Below are 20,164 nucleotides of genomic sequence, written 5' to 3' on the forward strand. Positions count from 1 at the left end.
TCCTTCCCTTCCTTGACTTTCTGAAATATTTATGAAGTGCCTATTGTGCTTAAAGCCCTATGGTAGGAGCTCTGGGTTCCAATCAGACATGAATCCTGCTCTCAAACAACTGTGAAAACATTACACTGAGTATGTACACCAAGTAGAAATTAAATGATCCAACACAGATTCTTGTTTTCCGTTGTACTGGTTTCTTGTTGTACTGGCAAATGCTGCCTCCTGTACTGAAAAATTTGTTCTTTCTGAAAAATTTGGACTGTCCCTGGATGGCTTGTATTATGATTAAAGATAAGAATTATAGATTTATTTTTAAAAAGTGATAACAGAACCGACTTTACATCAACCAGATTTACATAAATGTAGGCTACATGCTCGATGATGTGCTATTTTATCCTATTTCTATCATGCTTTGTGCAGATACCTGGTCCAAAATTTTCTTATTCATTGAGAAGACAGAGAAAAGTATAATTATGGACGAAATACTAGCTTATACAAAGCTGGGTTTTTTTATTGTGTTTTTAATACAAGTGTAAGACAAGAACAGAAGTATAAGACAAAGAGAAAACATTAGAAAAGTGGCTGAAATATAGTAGTCTTGATGCCTTGCTATATTCACTGTTTTGAAAACTGTTACTGAATGCACAAGGAAACACCCTCAGTTACTCATGGGGACACTGCTGCATATGGGAAACAAAGTGAGATCTGGAGACAGTGAGATCCTGGCCCAGGATACAATGACCAACTTGCCACTGGTCATTTATAATCCCTGAACTGCATAGGAATGCGCTCCCTGCAACATGAAAATCAACGTGTGATATTTCACTACTGAGCGAGTTTTTGGAAACCATCCTCTGAAACCCTCTTAGAAAGAACCTTTAAAAATAATTTCATGGTTCTGTGTTAGTGCTTTCTTTCTAAAAATGTGAGAGCTAAAGTTGGTTGGTGGACGCAGAAGTCTTACTAGCTTTGAAAAACTGCTGTGCTTCGTGTTCTACTCTCGTTTATTTCTCTCTTCCTAACCATTGAATCTTAAAGCACATTCTTTCATTAAGGAGATTTCAGCACCCTCTGGAGTAGTGGATTGTGAGTCATTAACAGCCTGAGGCATGTCCGAGTCTTGAGAGATAAGTCAGGCTTGTGCAAATGAAATTTTAAACAAATGCTGCAGTACTTTTGTATCTTTCTCTTAAACAGTACAAATTTTGGTTGACCATGGAAATAATAATATTGAAGTTCAAAATGTAACTTCCTTTTCAGGTTATGTCCCATGATTTGACATCCTACAGATAGAGAAACAGAGTTTTCCTTCTTTCAAAGAATTCTGTCACCCCTCCTCACAACTATCTGTGATTCCTTTCCATTGTGTTTCCCATTCTTGCACCATTCAGCAAGATGGAGCCTGCTTCATCAGTTTTTGGTCTCTGTAGAGTGTTCCTCTATTCAGTGATTAATTACTAGCTTTCTGGTGACTTCTTAATCTTTTTCTGTATTTAAAAATATTCCTTCATTTCAGAATTTTCTTACCTAAGATACAAACACTAAATGGAACATAAGTAACTGCAGTTGCTTTCCTCCCTAATCAGCTCTGCCTTTCCTACTGAAGATATAATTTAAAAAATATATCAAAACCCATAAAAGTTAAAACTTTAAAATACACACTAGGCAATTTGTTTCCTCAGTGAAACAAATTTAGAGGTTAAGGTAACAAAAATGTGTTTAGACCTCATATAACTAACAATGCACCCATTTATGTTAGCAATAGTTTTTTTTAAAAATGCTGCAAAATGTAAAGATAGGTGGCCTCTAAATGTTTATACTAAACAGAATGAAAAAACAAAACCAATACACAATTTTATTGTTAGGAAACACTGAAATCCACTGCTTAATGTATGCATTAATAGGGCTTCTTGAGAAATCACCTGTTAAATTTTAGCTGACAGCTTGTCATATATTAATTATAAGTAAGTGTAATATACGGCTATCATAATGCATGCAACAAAAAAAAAAAAACCAGGAAAGGTAATTAGAGTATATCCTTTGTTTTCTCCCTTCACTTCTTGCTCACAAGAAAAAAATGACCCAGTGTTTCACTTGGGTTGGGATAGTGCCAGTGGTTAATGGAATGCCCCAGTCTACTAAAGAATTTAATGGGAATATCCATTTGTCACAGTCGCATGCTGTAATCTCCAGTAGCAGAGCCAATAGAAAATAGCATCGTACCATAACGTCCTCTACACACTGCAGGTGAGGGTGAAACGCAGCAGCTGAACAGAGCAGTCAGTGGAGAAGGTCTGGCTTTTCTAGGCCTTTCTTTATGAAAGGTGTGGATTTCTTTTCTTAAAGAGGACAGTGCTGCCTAACAGCAACAAGAGATGCTGGCTTGAAGAAAAGGAAAGTGTATTTTTTTCACATGGAAAAAGCAAGCATAAATGATTGCACAACATGTCTCAAAATCTCTAGCTGCCTCCTTGTCTACTGGAAGCCCGCTCATTTGTAAAGAACCTTTGGGTAGTGGAATCAGAACAGGTGATTTCAATCATCAACTAATTCTGAGTTTGAGCTTTCAAAGCTGCAGAATGGGAGTAATGACACCTGAGCATGCAATGTTACTGGTAGAATCCATAGAACTACACGGGTCAAAAAATTTAGCATGGCACCTTAATTATTATCTTCTTTACAATTGAATTTGAATGACAGGGTTGTCTGGCTGCTTTTTTATTTATTTTTGAGACAAAGTCTGGCTCTGTTGCCCAGGCTAGAGTGCAATGGCGTGATCTCGGCTCACTTCAACCTCCACCTCCTGGGTTCAAGCAATTCTCCTGCCTCAGCCTCCCGAGTAGCTGGGATTACAGACACGTGCCACCACGCCCGCATAATTTGTGTATTTTTAGTAGGGACGGGTTTCACCATGTTGGCAAACTCTTGACCTCAGGTGATCCGCCTGCCTTGGCCTCCAAAAGTGCTAGGATTACAGGTGTGAGCCACAGTGCCTGGCCTTTTATCTTTCTTATGTGCTAGTTCTGTGTTTGGCCAAAGCAAGCTACTAAGAAATGCTGTATACCTTAAATTTGAAAAATACTCTCTGAAATAAAAATAGTAACACATGTAGAAGTGAATATTTATTTGAGGACTAAAACTATTATTGTTTCATTTATGTATTTAGCAGTAAGTTCATAAGGTGTATTAGACATAAGCTAACACCTATAGGAAAAGGTCTCAGATATTAGTTTTAGTGTTCTATGAAATTCCTCACTATCTTCCGAACATGTCACTTGAATCTATGCTGTGTTTCTCCATTTAGCTGGATTTAATAAAAACCCCAGTAGTCCTCACAAAGAAAATATGATTAGCAACAATTTATTCCATACCTTGGTCAACAATTTGTCATCACTATAGAAGTGAAAAAATTGGATTTGAAGTCAAACAGATCTAGGATCGAAATTCTAGCTTGGCCACTATGTCAGCTTGGCCAAATTACTTATCCTCTCTCGTCCTGTTTCCTCACTTATATAATGGGGCTAATAATACTTAACTAGCAAGGCAGTTAAGATTGGAAACGAGGCAGTGGCTTCCAAACTTTTAATCACTAGCCACATGATCAAAAAGGAAGTTTTGCAAACAAACAAAAAAAAAACTTAGTACGTATAATGTACTCTTGTGTTTTTTCCTACTTTTCTGTCATTTCAGAAATTGTTTATGACCCACTAGATTTGCAACCCACATAGGGTCATGATGTGCCTTTTCAACAACGGGTGAACTTTAACATGCTTAGCACGATGCTTAGTACATAATACAAGTGTAACAACTGATAACTATTATTGTCATCGTGATTATTTTCAGTCTCCTGTTAGGATGCCTCATGATAAATGAGAATAAATCTTCCAAGTACTTCTAGGAACTAACTCCTTTGGATGGGGTCCAAAACAGACTCATACTCATCGTATGCTGAATTATGCACTAGAGGGGGTTGTGCTATAGCAAAGCTCCTGTGTGCTATTTATCACAGAATGTTAGAGCTGCAAGGAAACGAAGAAAATGTCTTGTCCTATTGCTTCATTTTTCCTTCATAAAAGTATTTGGAGTTTTTAAAATATTCTATATGTATTGCTCATTGATAAGTTGGAAAACTGGCTTTTTTGATCCGGAATGTGGAGGTGATGATGAACAGTTGGTGGGATGGAGGGCAGTGGATCATGATGTCTGAGTTCTTGTCCTGCTTCTGGCACCAAAGAGTTGGATGATTTTAAATTCTCAGGGTCTTCGTTTCTTTACCTGTAAAAATGAGGTAATGTCAACAAAAGATTAGCCTGCTTCTGATGTTCTTTGACTTAAAATTTCCAAATGGTAAACCAGTCCAGAAGTTTACTAGATGCTGCAGCATTAGGACACTCTTTTGTTACAAATCTGCTCTGAATATATTAACATGAGTGTAGCAGGCTGCAGTCTTAGTTCCATTAATACTCAGATGTGCAGAGAAACTTTGGCTTCTCTATTTGCTGTATCTCCCGTTTCTCAGCAGCATCACCCTGAATAATTCTCAGTCTCATTCGTATAATAATAACTCAGACTCTCCAGTCACCTTAACCCATCCCTACTTCTTTCTCTAAGATGTTTGGTTGTAGTAGAGACAAGAACATCTAGGACTTCATAGTGTCAGAAAAGTTGGGCTTATGCCATTTACTTGTACTGTCCTCTGTATCCCCTGATTTCTGGGTCCCTTTTCTACTTGCTAGTTTAAATAGCTACCAGTGGTGTAAGATGATATTTCCTCAACTATGTTCCCAGATAGCAGTCAGATTTACCAGCTGGGTTCTTCTTAAATGAGGTCAGATCTGCAGGCAGAGGGATACGTTTCTTTCCCACAAAAGTAACAGCAAAGGAATAATAGGGGTTTTAAAACTTTGTTTCTCTAACATGCAACTTTGGATGAGGAAAGTGGGACTGCCAGTTTATGGGGGCGCATGTGGCAATGACAAAGCCAAGTAGGAGTTTACATCTTGGGTAGAATCACCTATGGGGAGGCTGAGGTTTCTGGATCCATCCTTAGGTCACAGGGGGCAAGTGTCCGTCATCCCTGCACAGCTTTTCAGCTCCTGTGAAGCCAGAATGATTGGAGGGTAAACCTGGCTTGGAGGCTTGCACAGGCATTGATTTCTTCCTGATTTTCACTATGACCCTAACCATAAAAAAGCAAAACCAAAAAGCCAAGAGACAATCATGCAGGGATGCTCCTCCCCCACCCCCAAATTGCTGGAAAACTAAACTTCGTTTAGAGAGCTTCCTTTAAAAAATATGTGACTTATTTTTGGAGTACATAGGAGGCAGAGGATTACTGACCAATCCTTCGGTGGCTTTCAGGAGCACAGCATGCAGATGGTGGAAATAAATGGGCAGCTTGAGACAACAGGCAGCGTGCTGGATCATTAAGTCAAATCTAAGGGGGTCTGTTTACCTTTGCTCTTTCAAAGACAGCCTGGAGTCTGCAGGAATAAGTATTGTGTATATGTGCTGGCCTGAACACAGAATGAGCAATGGAGGTGCCTGGTGAGCTCTAGCTTTATTTAACCTTTCTGACCAAGTTTCTAATAAATTTTGATGGGCCAACTGCCAATGGTGGCTTCCAGCTGCTGACTTTTTCCACATGCTGGAGATCCTATGAGCAGCGAAGAAGGTTAAAATCCATCTCTTAGCTAACAATACACACAGTGCACGTTAGTCACCTTGGGTTGTGTGGATGAAGAGTGCACCACACAACTGGGTGCTTGTCTAGGGAAGAGGGTGTTAAAGTGTCCTTCAGAGAAGCTGAGGAGCACTGCATTTCCAACATCATAAAAGCAAGTGACATGAAAGCAAAACAAGTTATCACACTAACATTTTGGTTCAGTACTTCCCTGTCTTACTCGTTGCCTTCAAAGTGGATCCTACAAGCATCCCCGAAGGAGGCTGCCAAGGTGAACTGGGGCGGACACAAACTGTGTCTCATCAAAGCACGCTCCCTGTATTATTATCACTGCTGTCAATAGGGCGCGACCAGCATTTCTTCCTCCTTTGCGCTGGGACGCAGAGCAGGAAGCGCCCGGGTGTGCATGTCTTAGGAGATGAGTGAATCTGTTGGAGAGGGTCTTTTCTGGCCTGGTGGATGGATGCTGGGGAGTGACGTCACCCCGCTCCCTCTTCTGGTGTGTGTGTGTGTGTGTGTGTGTGTGTGTGTGTGTGTGTGTGTGTGTTGTGTGTGTGTGTGTGTGTGTGTGTGTGTGTGTGTGTGTGTGTGTGTTGCCTCCTTCACCCACCGCTCCTGCCTGCCCCTCCTTCATCCAGCTCTCTGGCCCTTTCAGTGGGTCAGTGGTCCAGATTCAGGGATTCGCCAGCGGGCGCAGCGGGCCCAGCTCTCCCCGCGTCCGGGCGCACCCACACTCACACTCACGCGCGGGCAAGGCGCACACACAATCCCCCAGCGCTGGAGCACAGCAATTCCGTGGGATCCCCAGCACGTTACGAGGATTTTAGAAATCACCCAGACAAGGAAACAAAGAGAGAAGCCTTTCCAATTACTTTCCTGGGCTTTTTCGTTTAATTTCCCCCCCTTTCCTAAACCACCTCGTCTGTAGCCGTAACTACCAGGTTCACGCCAGGTCCGAAGACTGGGCTGGACTGGCCACCCCACCTCCCGGCCCTTGACTCTGTTCAGGCCCTTTCCCAGGCGTCGCCTCGCACCCCTCTTCCCCCCACGAGCCTCAGTTTCTGGTTACCTCGCGTGCGCTTCACTTTTGGGGGGAAGAAGAGAAGGGGAGGGAGGCACCGAGGGGGGCAGCCGAGTTGCTATTTGTGGCCAAAGAATCCGCTTTAAAAGAAGAGGCAGCAGGAAGGAGGAAACAGGAGAGGCGGAGGGAGGAGAGGAGACGCGGCCCCGGACCCCCCAGCCGCGAGCGGCGGAGCATCGAGGAGCGGGAGGAGGAGGAAGAGGAGGAGGAGGAGGGAGAGGAGACAAACAGCGGCGGCGGCGGCAGCGAGAGAAGCGGGCGCAGGGCGAGCAGGAGGAGCGGGAGGAGGAGGAGAAACCGCCGCGGAAGCCGCGGGCTCAGAAGGGCCAAGAGGACGGCCCGGGAAGAGGAGGAGGAGGCGGAGGAGGAGGAAAAGGGGGTAGGGGTGGAGGGAGGGCGGGGGGACGCGCTCCCTTGGATGCTGGATTTCGGGTTTTTGGACTCACTCGCTGACTCTCTTCCACTTCCTCGCTCCGGACTGGGCTGGCCGCGCGAGGGCCGGGCGGCGGCGGCGACCAGGGGGGCTTCCGCGGCGGCGGCCGCTGCTCCGCGGGATTAAATTGGCCGCCCGGAGGCGGCGGCGCGGGTCGGCGCCGGCTGCGCGGCCGTGGCGGGGCGCGAAGGCGCTGGAGGAAAGTGCTGGTGGCGGCGCGGGAGGCGGTGGCGGCGGCTGCCCGGGGCCAACATGACCAGGTAAGTCCCTGGAACTGACCCCGTCCGCCCCGCTGTGTCTTCCCCTCTTGCTGCTCGGGAATCGCCCTGCGCCCGGCTCCGGCTGCCGGCGCCTCCCGGGCCAGAGCGAGACGCTCCCGTTTCCGCGAGCCCGGCGCCCGGGCACCGGGGCGCACAGTTTGCTCCTCTGAACCTCCTCGGGCAGAGGTCCTCCCCTGCAGGGCTCACTTCTCGCCTGAAACCTCAGACCCGGGAGAGAGGCGACTCTAGAGAATGGGGGTGTCCGGGTATGTGTATTTGTACGACCCCCGCTCTCTCCTCCTAGGGTGGGCGTAGTATTGGGGGGAAATGGTGGAGCGGTGGGGCAATCCAGCCTTACCCTGGGATCCTGCCACCGCCTTTTTTAAAGGCAGGGATTACGGTTTTAAGGAGGGCTGGTTACGGTGAGGGGGCGATTTCTTTTTCTTTCTTTCCTCTGAACTAGTGGGGAGAAGGAGAAATAGCAGGAATCAAAGTCTACGCAGCTGCCATAGAGGAGGGGGATTGTTTAGGAGACCTTTCGGTGGCGGAATCAAAGCTCGTAGTTCAGCTGCGGGAATCTGCTGTACTTAACACACACATTGATTCCGTAGGGAAGGGAACGCATCATTTATAATGAAGAGTCAAAGTTGTAGGAAACAATTTAAAAAGAAAGCCACGAACAAACCAAAGATTCTTTGCTTTTCCATAGATTTATTGTAGCTTTTATGTAGGTGGGTAGAAAACTTGCATTGCTTCTCTGGATGTTGATTTTCGTTTAAAAGCACTAGCAAGTGAAGTCAGTTTTTAAGTCTTATGCTTAAAAAAATCTTGAACACCAAGTGTGAGCTTGGCTTTCATTAATTGAGTGTTCTAGGATTCCAGATAGTAGTTCCATTCTCCAAAACCAGGACTATCACAATCCACTTTTATTGTTTCCAGTTCGCCTCCCAGTACGCTACTTGCCAAATGTCTCCTCTGTTTTCTAAAATTCTCAGAGTAATCCCCCAGCCTCGTCTACAGTTTGCACCTTAAGTATCTAGGAAGGTTCCTGAGGGATCGTTCTCCTTGTATTTCCTCTTAAAGTTACATGTATGTTTACATGCTCAAAGACACAGTGCCAGTGACTTAACAGAGTGTAGCTCACACATTTTGAACCTCTCAGAGGCTAGTGACTGCTTATGACTTGAAATGGATTTGCTGTTAAATTTACTGAGCTACAAATGTGGACTTTACCCTTTGGTGTATTCTTTTCTAACCATCCTGTAGCACATCTGTGGGGAGTTAGTTCAACCATAGATACTTCTGACCATTTTGAGTATTTTTTTTCTCTGTTTCAAAGTGCACACACCGACCACTCAACTTGAGTAAAACAAGGATGATATACCAAGACTTGAAACATTCTGATGTAAAGGGATCTGTAGATGATAATAACTTAAGATTAAGTTGTATCTGTAATATAATAATACCCAGTAAAAGGCTTAGTATCTTAACTTACTTTGAATATATACTATTTTATGCTACAGACACTATAGCAAAAAGAGAACACATTTTCAATGTTCCGTGTCTGACTGACGGAAACAGACATCCTAAATGGACAATAAAATTTTCCCTACCTCCCACATTCCATAATTATGTACTGTACTTTGCTTTTCAATGGAGATAGCAATTCTGTGGCAGATTTCTTAAATTCACCCTCATGCTATCAGCTATTATTGTACTTTCAAAGTGTGAAATTGACAAGCTGGTCAGTTTCATGAATTCAGCTGTCAGATTGTGTCCAGTTAAAAATTGCTAAAAGCTGTAAATGTGCCTGCCTGGAATTTTCTTTTGTGAAGGAAGGACAGCAAGGGGATGGGGGATTAATGGGTGTTATTAATTGCAGATTTTTTAAAATAGATGGACTCCAATGCGAGTTGTATCACTGGCTGTTGCTGGGAAATACGTTTAGATTTTTACTTCTGTAAAAGTGGCATTCAATTTTTATCTGTATCTTATTTTAAATAGTACTTTGCATAGAAATCATCTGTTCTTATAGCTCTCAGTAATATATAATAGGAATAAGATTCAAAGAGGAACAGTGTCTCTCTCAAATATATTTTAATATAGTTGAGTAATATATTATTTTTGCATGACATGTAAAAAGGTGGGTGAATTAAACATTTTATTGTGTAGGTTATGTAACACAGATTCTTCTTGGGCCAGAGCAGTTGTGCAGTTACTCAAGTAATGAAATGCAGCAATTTATTTTAATATATGTGCTTCAGAGTAGATAACCATAGATGTAAAACTGCTTAAAGTATTAAATACAGTGATTCGATTTGCCTTTTAAGATTGACACTTATTTAAATCCAGAATATCTCATAGTCTGGAACTAAGAATTGGAATCCCCTCATCTGCTGCTATTTGCTAAGCCACTAGGGGCCTGTATAACTGTTCTTATATCCAGGAGGTATCCTGGTATGGCATATGCAAACCCTTCCTAGAGAGACATTAAAAAAAAAAAAAAAAATTCAAGTAGGCATTCCCCAAGTTTTTGTTTTTTCCTTTTTAATACATTAACTCATACTCTGATACTAGTTATAGACAATGATTGAAGACTGTTTCAAGAATTTTATTTAGGGCTTCTCTGACACTATGATTGTTCATACAGAGTGTGAAAAATAGAAAAGAGAAAAGGTATTGGTGCAAATTCATATGTGATTCCAGTTCTCAGTGTATGGCAAAGATAAACAAGAAGGAACATTAATAACTTTTCTATATTGGAGTGATAAGGATGTTATTTGCATAATGTAGGGTTAAAAGATAAATGAAGAAGAATTACTTTAAGGGAAGTATAGGCATAGATTGGTGATGTGATTAAACTAGCTTTGTAAGCGCTGTACAAGTTTGTATGGAAAGAAAATCTGAGGCTGTGACCACAGTTTAGTTAGCACTTGAGGGACCTGGACTGAAGACGCACTATACATTTTTAAGTGTCAGTTTCACAGATTTCAAATCGACCAGCCATGGCAATCTTGAGAGACATTAGGCAGTAAGGTCAAGTATACTTAAACTGTTCTTTCGTTGATTTTCGATTTTTCAAACTGACAAGGGTGACTGTAAAAGAGTACACTGTAAGTATTTGCATATTAGATTTCCTTCAGACCAAACTTGATTTATCAAACCATTGGACAATTCTACTTTTAAAAGGATTCTATGCATAAATAAGAATTCATTAACTCAATCACATATGAAAAGTGTCATTTCAAGAAAGGTGAATATTTCAAAGATGACTCCATTTTAAAACTATCCTTCCTTAGTTTACCTTTTATTTTAAAACAACCCTTCTTTAGTTTCATTGTGTATTTGCGGGTAGTATAAGAGTCAAGTGTGTGTGTGTGCTCCTGTGCTCTAACTTGTGATCCTAGGAGCATCAGACTTAGGTTTACACTTAAAATATCTGTGCAGATAACCTTTAATCATGGTACCTTTTTAATTCCCAAAAGTTTCTAGGAATCTTGAAAATGAACTTTACGTCTTATGTAGTGTACTCAACTTAGTGGTCACAAAATACGCAGGATTTGTATTACATGCCCAGACATATGAAGTGCTAAATATAGATATAATTATCCAGTTTTCCCAGAGTATTCAAAGAATGCTTTACTTTTTCCTATTTTCTTAAAGTGATAACAGTTACATGTGATTTAAACCAAATTTAATCTGAATCTCTTTTGGTTTTATGGAGTTATTTACCTTTTTTTGTTGTTATTTCATCTTTCTACTGTTCAGTGTCTTTGAAAATATCTTTTAGGAAAGCTACTTACTTGTGATGGCAAAGAGGCAGCTTGCTGCCTCAAGCAAAACCAGTGTTTTAAAACATTCTTTTTTATATTATCAGTGATTTGCCAAGAAAGAGCAAAGAGAAGAGTTATTCTCTCTGTGAACTACAAGATTGAGAATTCCTATATAACACATCAACTGAAGAAATCTGATAATGTGGAAGAAGATTGCTTAGAAGGGATTTGTCAGTAAATTTCATTCGAACAAGCATCACTTGTTTAAGCTTCTGTAATTTCATGGCAGTGATATTTCTACCAAAGGATAGGTTTGTTTGGGATACATTTTCTATATGGGTAATCTCATTTGCTTCTAATTAGTAGTTGGTAACACTTATTAAAATGTCATGCTTGGCTTACATTTGTTTCCACAAAGTGTCCAAATTCGCTCCCTTTTTTAAAAAAATAAAAATGCATTTCAGCTCTCCACAATTAAGCCCTTAAGAAAGATAGCTAAAAGAATATATGACTTGTGCTTCCTGATTGTTCATTATATGAAATTATAGCCTCAGATGTAAAAGTTCAGCATTTTCTTTGCGTCATAAGTCTTAGGAAGGTCAAAGAGCAAATGCTTATATGTTACAGCAGTCGCTGACCTAATGTGACCTAAATAATAATGTCATCACAATGGCGCTAGACTGGAGAATTAATGAAATAGAATTCTTACGAAACATAGTTCACAGAATTACACTTAAGACCTGTGTCTCTCGTTTCCCCCTTAATAAATTACCCATTTGCTTTCAAGAAATCAATAGTTTGCATTTTTTTCTCTCAACATTTTATTTATAAAATATTTTTAAGACTTAGACATTACGTACTTTACACATTACATCCGTGTGTACTGCCACGCTCCTCGAAGCAACTCATAGGGAAGAAATGGACTAAAACAATGCCTGCAGTGCCTCCCTCCTCCCTCACAAAATGATTAATTCTGTATCTTCCTGTTCATTATTTTTAGTTTGATGCTAATACGTTTAACAGGACCATATTAATACTACTCAGTTGGCCTATGACATTTTGAAAATTACCAAAAGGGGGAAAAAAGAGAGAGACAGCAAAACTGAGCTTTTTGATGGCTTTTTAACCTCTGCTGTCCTTCAAATCAAATCCCTATGTGTCATAGATGAGTAAACTAAATGAAAAAGGATGACAATTTGGAGAGCTAAGACAGCTCATTCTGTCTGTAAGCTAGTAGGTCATGTATACCAGCAGGCAAGTCGTATTGAGACAACTTATGTTCTTCCCTCTTCACCTGCGACAAGGAAGCCTTGCTTTCCTTTGTAAATGGCTGCTTTAAGTGGCGGGTCCCCACTTTGGCTCCTCTAGCATTTACAACGAAATGTAAGAGCCAAAGCAGCCATCTGAATCAAGGCTTTCTCTTAGTTCCTTGGATTCATTGACCAGAAGGGCTGAGTTTGCTTCTTCCTTGACATTCAGATAACAATGTCAGGAGCATTGTGACCTTTGCCACATGGCTATTTACTAGATTTAACTCTTGTAACTCTGTCAGTTGCATGAGATTGATTAAATTTATAAATTCTCAATTGTCTTTTTCTTTTCTTTTTTTTTTTTTATTAACAACATCCCTTGAGCTATGTTCTTTAATGTAGCAGTAGCTAACTAAATTGAGATTTGGGAATTGTATTTAGAAAACAGTATTTCTCAGTACTGCTTTGGGGTTTGGAGAAATTGTACTTTCAGATACGTAAAATGATCCTCTGTAATGATTGGATCACAAGTAGCAAGAGACATCTTTTTTTTTTTTTAAAGCCGTCGGTAGATGGATTTCATTTATTAACTAAAAGGGTTGTATTAGTAATGATTTTATAAATGGTTGGAAATCAGTTATTGTTAATTCTCATTTAACCATGCATGCATATAATACATATTAAGACAATGCTAAAGAATTGCAAAATCTCGACCAGTTTCCTTTCTTTTTAGGCTACAGTGAAAAGAACATTCAGTTCTTCTTATAGGAAGAACTAAATTTATGCCTCAGTTCTGCCACTTATTATCTGTGAGCTCTCGGAGGAAATGATAAAACATTTCAGAATCTTAGTTTCATCATCTGTAAAATGGAGGGAATAACCATACATGTAATGAATATCCAGTTTGATCATACAAATTTATCTTATTTTGTATTTTAAATGTAGATAATTCTTGAATGTAGACGTCACATAATGAACATACCATATTCAAGAACACTAGTTCCTATGATAGAGTTCTGTTGTCTTCAGCTATTTGTTAAAAGTTATTGCCACTTAAAAATTAAGATCTGTTGGATACGGATGTTTTGTGTACGTTTATCCTGTTGGCACTCTGTGTGTACTGCTATAATTAGTGTAGTTGCTAGAACTATCTTTTTCTGCTTAGCACATTGATTAAAGTCTGTACATATTAGCATGGCATAGTATGTTGTTTATCTTAGAAAGCCTTTAAAGCAAAAGCTAGAAATAATTTTACCTAGAATGCACAAAGAGTACATTTCTCTTTAAAGTCTTAATTTTATTAATATATTCCTGAGGATATTTGATTTGGAGTTTCAGTTTGGGGGAAGAAATGTTTAGAAAAGCAGTTAATTAAAATACTGAAGCAGAATAAGTGCCTTTTTTTTTTCTTTAGTGATAGCGCATCTTAGAAAGCTGCTTAGACTTTTGCCCAGTGCAGCTGTCCTTCCCTGAAGTATCACGTTTCAAGGGCAATGATGGATGGTGGGTGCCTGTAGCCAGTTGTGGGGTTTGCTCTGAGGTCAAATGTATTGATGGAGGCAAGGAATTTACTGCCTTCTGTCTCCCTAAGATTCACCAGTACAATTTTACAGGGAGAAATTAGACTAGACACATCAAATGCTGATCCAGTGTCTGCTTATAGGTCAACAAGGCATTTGTTTTCAATGTTTAAAATAAAAATTTTCTCTGTCTTCCTTCCTACTGGCCCATCCCATCTAAAGGGACATTTTGAGTATGTTGTAATGATTTCTTACGACACAAGTAGATCCTGGCCTCCCTGTGAAAACACATTCCAACTACTTGTAGTAGTAACTTAACTGAAACATTATTAGAGAATTTTGAGAGTAAAACCAATTCAGACTTCTCTGGTTGAAATAGCTCATTATGATTTTGTAGATACATTGATTTATGTCTTATTTTAAAAAGATCTATCAAGATTATTTGGCTAGCTAGAAATAAGAGTAGTTTGTTGGATGTATCTTAAATATTCTAAATCTACTTGCTGGCCAGGTAACTATTTTTGCTTTTCTCGGGGAGGGGGAAGAAAAGAGGCAACTATGTTTTTCTAGAGGAATAAAATATTGGAAGCATCTTCCATTGGAAATATGCCATGGATGGAAGTTGTTCTTTGTGAGTTACTTCTTTGACACTCACTTTCTTCATCAACATGGAACTCTATCTCCATTTGATGTTTGGCATCTGTGTCTCCATCTCCATTCTAAACTCTTTTATTTTCATTTTATCTATATCCCCTTTCAGGTGGCTGGCTGTACTGTCTCCTGCCATGTCTCTATCCGCTTCTCATAGAAACAATAATTTCTACATAGATAACCTTCAAAATAAATTTCCTCGCTTGTCTCTGGAGTTCCAGACCTGCATTTCTATCTGCTTGTTACATGATTGGGAAATGGGAGACTCTCCCGTATCCCAAACATTGTATTTTGTAAACCCAAAATATTATCTTCCATCCATATCTATTTCTCTTTTCTTCATACTTCATCTGAGTTATCCCTTGATTAGAAACGTTGGTGTCATCCGTATCTCTTTTCTTCCTTTTATTCTTATCCTCAGGCAATTTTGTAGATTCTCTTCCTGTAATCTTTTCACTTTATTTCCTCTCCATTTCTACCTTTCCTATGTGTTCTGCACTCCATACGCAGCTTCTTAGGTGGTTTCTGTGTTTTCTCATTTCTCCTCTTTAAGTCTTTCAAATTTTTGCTTTATGAAAGGCAAACTTGCTCAAGTCTACTTGATCAGGTGCTCAATACTCAACACAGCCATCAGAGCCCTTTGCAGTCTGCTCCCAAATTGCATGTCCAGGCTTCTTCCTCACCATAGCCCTGTTATACTCTGCCCTTGTGCAGTATCACATTCCCTGCAGTCATTGAGGAGGCTGTGCTTTTGGGCACCTCTTTAGTTCTACCAATACTGTTCCTGGAATCTCCTTTCTCTTACCAGCTGTCCTCACTTGTATCCATTGATACCCTATTATTCTCTCATTTTCTAATGCTCAGTTCAAGTGCTATTCCTTTTCGTTGAATTGAGTTGAACTAAAGAATTATGGGCCAGGTGCGGTGGCTCACGCCTGCAATCCCAGCACTTTGGGAAGCTGAGGCCAGTGGATCACGAGGTCAGGAGATTGAGACCATCCTGGCTAACATGGTGAAACCCCGTCTCCACTAAAAATGCAAAAAATTAGCTGGGTGTGGTGGTGGGTGCCTGTAGTCCCAGCTACTCGGGAGGCTGAGGCAGGAGAATGGCATGAACCCGGGAGGCGGAGCTTGCAGTGAGCTGAGATTGCACCACTGCACTCCAGCCTGAGGAACAGAGTAAGATTCCGTCTAAAAAAAAAAAAAAAAAAATTTTTTTTTTAGTTGAATATAATTGAAACCATAAAATGTGAAGAATAATTATTCATTAGAAACCTCTCACAATGCTCAGGACCCTGAGATAGGTAAAAATTAAAATTCCTTTATGGGGAAAAATTTCATTAATTTTCTCAAATTTACAGGTATAGCAGTAGTGGTTGATATGTAATAGTTGTAATAGTGATTATTTCTAAAATTTACTGAGCATTTATTATATGCCAGACATTCTGCTCAGTACCTCATCTTCAGTATTATGTTTAATCTCTAAAATAACATTCTGTATAAGTCAGATGGTTTTATTATCATCATTTCACAGAAGAGGGTTGATCCATGGAGAGATTAAGTAATTTGCCCAAGGTTGCATAGATAAAAGTAATAAAGATGGGACATAGGGTCAAGATTTTAAGTCAAGCATCCCAAATTTTATCTGTTTCACTCACTTTTAACCTCCTTACTTTTGTATATGACATGATTTTAAAAAAATATTTATCTCACATCGTCCAGGCAAGTATGCCCAATGACATGGTGCTTTCTCGACTCAAATTCAAGAAAAATCTATGTTTGGAGGCCAAGACACGAGGGTTATTTGAGCCCAGGAGTTTAAGACCAGCCTGGGCAACATAACAAGACCCTGTCTCTATCAAAAAAAAAAAAATATATCAGCCAGATGTGGTGGTGTGCACTTGTGGTCTCAGCTACTTCACAAGCTGAGATGGGAGGATCACTTAAGTCCTGGAGATCAAGGCTGCAGTGAGCTGGGATCGTGCCACTGCATTCTGGTCTGTATAACAGAGCCAAGACTCTGTCTCAAAAAGCAAAAAACTAAAAAAAAAAAAAAAAAAAAGATAAGCATTAATCAGTACGTTGTCTCTCTACCATTTCTGAAGAGTATCTTCTGTTCCTTTCTCTGCTTGGTACTGGAGGCATTGAAAAAAGCATTTCTTTACCGAAGGGGTTTTGATTCGATGACCTTTTTGTTTCTGCAGATGGCCTGCAGCTCTAAGATTTTATGCTATTCAGCCAGTGATACAACTACCTGAGCTCTGGGGTCAGTCCTGGAGCAGGAGTGTTTAAATGAAATATTTCCACCAAGAATAGTTCTTAAAATCAAAAAGGCTGCCATTTTCATAGCTGCCCAACAGGTAAGAAATCAGAAGCATTTTTATAAAGAGAAATATAGATCCAGCAGGGATATCTGAAGAGCAGTTACCCATCAAAGAAATGGAATTTTGCCAAGTGACTGTTATATATGCATTCTGCTTATTGGCAGCCTGCCCTATACCATTTTATCTGAGGAACTTTTGTTAATTATAATGTCTTCTAAAATACTCTTGTTTTCACTTCACCCATTAGTTTCATTATCAATAAGGGTGGATGGTTTGATTATTTTTTCCATTTAACCTATTTTATAGTAGTTTAGCCTTTTCTCCTTTTCTGTAAGGCCTCAGAGAACTATTTCTGATTATGGTTTTATAAATAATAAAATACAGGATCTTATATTTGTTTGAGGATTTGGAAAATTATTTTTTCTCTGACAAGAAGGCACCCTGAAGTTTTAAATCAGACATGGTACGTAAAATAAAGTTACACGGAAAATTATTCGGTCTTTTATGGCTTTCATGATATCTGAACAATTAAGTCTTCTTTGCCCACGTTTCTAAAATGCTTCTCACATGCATACACTGGCCTATTTAGGCATATGTTTTTCTACCAGTTAATCTATAAACATAACTTCCTAGAAGCATGAAGCAGGGTGTACTTTTTTAGGTAATATGTAGCAAGGGTTTTTTTATAGTTAGATTATCAATACACATTTTTAAAATACTTATAAATTAAGAATGATAAGCTTAATAAGTACTGTTATGTATGTTCAGTTACTGATTTAAGAAAGGATTGCTTAAGTTTATTTTAATCCGACTTTTGCTATTTAACAGACTCAACCTGAATTTGATATGTATGTACCCAAAAAAAAACAATTTTAGGAAAATACTAATTTCAATTTTGAATTTTATCATTCAAAGTCTGTTTTCTTTCAGTTATACTTGTGTTATATCGAGGATACCAAAATAGATACTAACTTCCTTTCCACCAAGTTATTCACTGTCTTTTCATGTTACTAGGTATCATCTGTTGAAAGGCCCCCATCTTCTCATGCTTGGGTTGCAGTCTCCTTGTGTTTGGTTTTGACCTCACTGTAGTTGCTTCTCTGCTCTGCAGCCAGCATGATCTTTAAGAAACTCATATCTGATCAAGTCATTCTTTGCTTTCAAATATTTCAGTGGTTCCCTGTTCCTCTCTGTAAAAAGCTTGAAATATTCCTTACCAAAAGGCACCTGGCCTTTGATGCCCTTTCCTCTGCTTTGTCTCTTGCCACCTTGCCATCCTCATATTCATTTTCTCTTCCCCACTCCTTCCATCCGTAACACACACACACTTGAGTCATACTAAAGTACTTGCCGCTTCCCAGATGTACCACGTTGACTCTTTCTACTGTAATTTTGAGCATGCTCTCTGTCTTCCATTTGGAATGTCCCCAACCCTTCCATTTTTGCCTGATTTTTTTCTTCCTTCATGGCATAGCTTAGCTGATAACTCTTCCTAGAAAATCTCCCTCCTCCCAAGTCTGGGTACCTTTCTCTGGGTGCTAAAACAATACCGAATAAATTCTACGTATAGTGTCCATCGTAATGCATTGTAATTGCTTATTTATACTCTGTTTTATTAGGAGTACTTGGAAGCCAGTGTTCATGTCTTATTCCCAGTGACGTCTCCAGCTCCTACTACATGGTCTGGCTTGGTGTAATAGTAATATTGGGATGTTATTGTTGAGGGTTCTGTGAACAAGTTAGTGTGCCCAGGAAATTAGAAGTGAATTAGTTCATGGCCCACATCTTACAACCCATCTGTTTAGGTTCACAGTTTATGATAATATTGTCTGTTGCTCCTCTGTAATTAATTTTAATTTTATATTATTTTGAGTGAAGTTCCACTTACCTAGTTCCTTACCAAACCAGGACAAAGCCAAATCTCAGTAGAGTGTGTGTATCTACTCATATGCCACTAGACAAGACAAATCTGCCTTTACATCTGGCTGCGGTAGCAATTCCCAGATGCACTTAATTCTGACACATGGCCATTATTGAACCAAAAGCAATTGCCTGGCATGATTATAGCTCTTATTTGTTTTCGTTTTAAGGGGCCTCATCCTGGCTGCCAAATGTACAACAGGTGCCTTAGTTTTATACTTGCCAATCTGTTGTTATTCAAATGACCGCCCTAACAGAGACTAATGGTATCTAATAAAATTGACCTCGGTTTTGGCAAGCCAGACTCACAAGAGCAAGAGCCGTAGGAACTGCAGTGGGAAAATATGCTGGTGGTAAATGTGCCTGGTGAAGCATACACTTTTTTGGGGGGAAAGCGACATATGTCTCACACATAGGCCTCTTGTTTATGCTGAGCTGTGGACATTTTCTGAAACCCAGTGTTACTTAAACACTAGGATTTGCAGTATCTAATCTTGTTTTAGATGTACTTGCTGGGTGGCATGGGACAGGATTGGCTGTGCCAGCTTATCAGTGAATGGCTGTGCCATGCCTGTAAGGCACAGGCAGGCTGTCTTTCATGCCAAACAACTGGCATGTTTGATGGCTTGTATTTCGTATTGTTAGAAATTTGCCTCACTGATTTCACTGGGCCTTGTAAAATCTTGAATATTGCCAGAGCTAGCCAGGAGAGGAGTATGTCAAGTTGCAACCAAGAGCTAATATTTAAATACTGTATTCAAACGGCATGTACGATTTGGCGACTTTTTTTCTTTATAGGACACTGGCTGAAGGAAAGTTTTGCCATCAAAGGAGATAACCTCTTGACAACTGGCCTTGCAAACTTTTTCAAAAGTATAAGTGATGTTAACTGTTAGGACCAGGTCTCAGAGGAACACAGAATTGTGTGTTTTTTTTTTTTTTTTTCCTGCCAGGATTTTAGAGACCTCATTTTATTCACTCACTCATCTACTTTCCCATTTATACATCCATTCTTTAAAGCACCAGATATTAAACTCCGTTAAATGCAAAGTACTGTGGGAATATAAGGCTGAGTGAAGCACTATTATACTTGTCAGTGCAAGTATAATTTGCACTGACAAATTTTAGAGATCTGGATTTTTAAGATTTCAGAAAACTTGTGCCGGTAATGTCCATCTTTAATTGGAGAGCTTTATGTTGCCATGTGGAAAAAAGCTACTCAAATTCCACGATGATAGTAGAGCTTACTGGTTTCACTAAATAGTAACACCA

General features: G+C 39.8%; 1 protein-coding gene and 1 long non-coding RNA gene across 18 annotated transcripts in view; one reads left to right on the top strand and one right to left on the bottom strand.

Moving 5' to 3' along the window:
* The window catches only part of PTPRD (protein tyrosine phosphatase receptor type D), a 2,332,625-nt gene that overhangs the window by 1,776,578 nt on the left and 535,883 nt on the right, over positions 1-20,164 (top strand). Inside the window, exon 1 of one of the 17 annotated variants that reach the window (XM_058431779.1) lies at positions 7,370-7,454. The exons of the other annotated variants lie outside the window; for them this stretch is intronic. The gene's annotated coding sequence lies outside the window, so the exon portion shown is untranslated. Of the gene's footprint in view, positions 1-7,369; positions 7,455-20,164 lie in introns of those variants that run through there. 17 annotated transcript variants of the gene reach the window in all.
* LOC131382020 (uncharacterized) lies at positions 1,837-7,297 on the bottom strand. The gene is made up of 2 exons (XR_009211170.1): positions 7,208-7,297; positions 1,837-4,272 (listed from the first exon to the last, which is right to left on the bottom strand). It is a non-coding gene; the product is annotated as an uncharacterized LOC131382020 (long non-coding RNA).

Source organism: Hylobates moloch, unplaced genomic scaffold (genome assembly GCF_009828535.3).
Source record: "Hylobates moloch isolate HMO894 unplaced genomic scaffold, HMol_V3 SCAFFOLD_19, whole genome shotgun sequence".
Classification (NCBI taxonomy): domain Eukaryota; kingdom Metazoa; phylum Chordata; class Mammalia; order Primates; family Hylobatidae; genus Hylobates; species Hylobates moloch.